Genomic DNA, 1990 nt, shown 5'->3' on the forward strand with positions numbered 1-1990 from the left:
TGCACCCGCAGCGCCGCCGCCCGGCAGCACCCGCGTCCCCAGTGCTGCTGACATCCCGGCCCGGCCCGGCCCGGCCCAGCTCCGCAAGGGCCTGACTGAGCCCGGCGGGTCCCGCGCTGGCCTCCCTTCTCCCATCCATCTTTCCTCCTTGCCTCGGTCAGCGCCGGGCTCTGGCCGCCCGCCTCTGCCCTGCCCGGTCCAGTCCCAGGCCCGCCAGCTTCTCCCCAGATCTTCACCTTTCAGCAGCGCAGAGTGCCTTTCGCCAGCGTACCCGCGCCGGTCCCCTGCAGCTGCTGCTGCGGCTGGCGGCGGCGGTAGCGGCCGCAGCAGCTCGGAGAGACGGGGCGGGGCCGCCACACTTTCCACACCCTGGCGTCCCCGCCCTTGCCCGCCCCCACCTCAGCCCCACTTCCGGGATAGGCCCTGGCGCGTCAGAGGCACCGCCCTCCAGAGCCACCATTGGCCACCAGGTACCCGAGGCCCCGCCCAGTCACGTGAAGAGCGCCCTGGCAACCCCACGTGCGGTGGATTAGTGCACTTCCGGCGTGAAGTGCGCTTTGAGGAGTCTGGCTGCTGAGGGAAAAGTTGCCCGCGAGGCAGGTCGCTTTTTTCACCGCTAGTTCGGGCCCCAGTCGACTTGAGCGAGAACGAACCACGCGCCCGGTGGTCCCTGCCCTCAGGTGCGTGGCAGTTGTCACGTTTCCGTTTTCACCACTCGCGAGTCGCGCGAGTTCTCCGAGTAGCGCGCGTGGCTGTGGAGGGAGCTCAGCGTTCGAGCATCTGGTTGAGCGTGGAGCGCTCCTTGGGGCTGGAACCCACTCGTATTCCTGGAAGACGAGCTCAGGTGCAGCATTTGACGAACCGGCGCCGCATCGTGAGTTCCGTCCATAATAACTGTCCGCCCTGTGGTGAGATTTTGGCGGCGACTGGCGGCCTGTGCCCCGCCCGACTGTAGCGCTTTCAGGGCTGGGAACTCCAGAAACATCCCGCAGTAAAATGGCCCAATCCAGTCCTTACCGCTCAGCCTTTCCATCCTGGCATTGGCATTCCTTCAAGTTTGGGTTTGTCCACACATGTCAGAGACGTTCGATTGATTTCAGAATTCCCTAGACCCTGTAGGCTAGAGCCTTTTTTCTATTATTATTAGAATGATTGCAGATATTTAAGGAAGAATTACACAGACAGTATACTAAATGTTTCACCTGCGTTGTATGTTTAATCTTGACTGGAAGCTTTTATGTTTAACCTTTTGTTATAATTTTTATAAAATTTATTTTTACTTAAGTCAGTTTTGAAAAGCAGAAAGTTATATCACCACCACTATAATCAAGAAACAGAATATTTTCTTCATTCCAAGAGTTGAGGATGCCATTTTGTGATCTGTCGTGTTACCTACCATCCACCCCTCACATTCAGACCTTGACAATCTGTAGCAGCTACTGTTTCACCTGCATTTTGAGTTCTGGAAGAAGGCAGAGAAAAGTTAAGCAGTTTGCCCCAAATTACACAGCTAGTAACGCAGATAACCAAGACTGAAATCCAGTTTGGGTACAGACTATTACCATATATCGTATTCACTTAAGATTTGGATTTGGAATAAAATGATTGAGCTTTATTTATTCAACAAATATAAATCCATTCTCCTGAAGTTGATGAATTACCGAATACTGAGTCGTTACTTTTACGGGAAATACAGGCTGGGCTTTCTGTGAGCCTCAGATCGCAACAGTTTCATTAACTAGTCAAGGTATTGTTGTGCGTTTTTCTTTAAAGATACCTTTTTAAATATATTTTGAACTGATTGCCAACCACACTAAAATTCATGCGTTCAGGTACTTTACATTCACACATCTTCTCTATAAGGCACACTATAGCTTCTTGTATTTAGAGACACTAGACGGCTTTTCAGGATGATACCTGGGGCCATTTAAAGCAATGAAATCAAAAGCCATAAAAAGGGGGAAAAAATGGCAATAAATAGACTGAGAAG

Source organism: Chinchilla lanigera, unplaced genomic scaffold (assembly GCF_000276665.1).
Source record: "Chinchilla lanigera isolate Chin_1 unplaced genomic scaffold, ChiLan1.0 scaffold00019, whole genome shotgun sequence".
Classification (NCBI taxonomy): domain Eukaryota; kingdom Metazoa; phylum Chordata; class Mammalia; order Rodentia; family Chinchillidae; genus Chinchilla; species Chinchilla lanigera.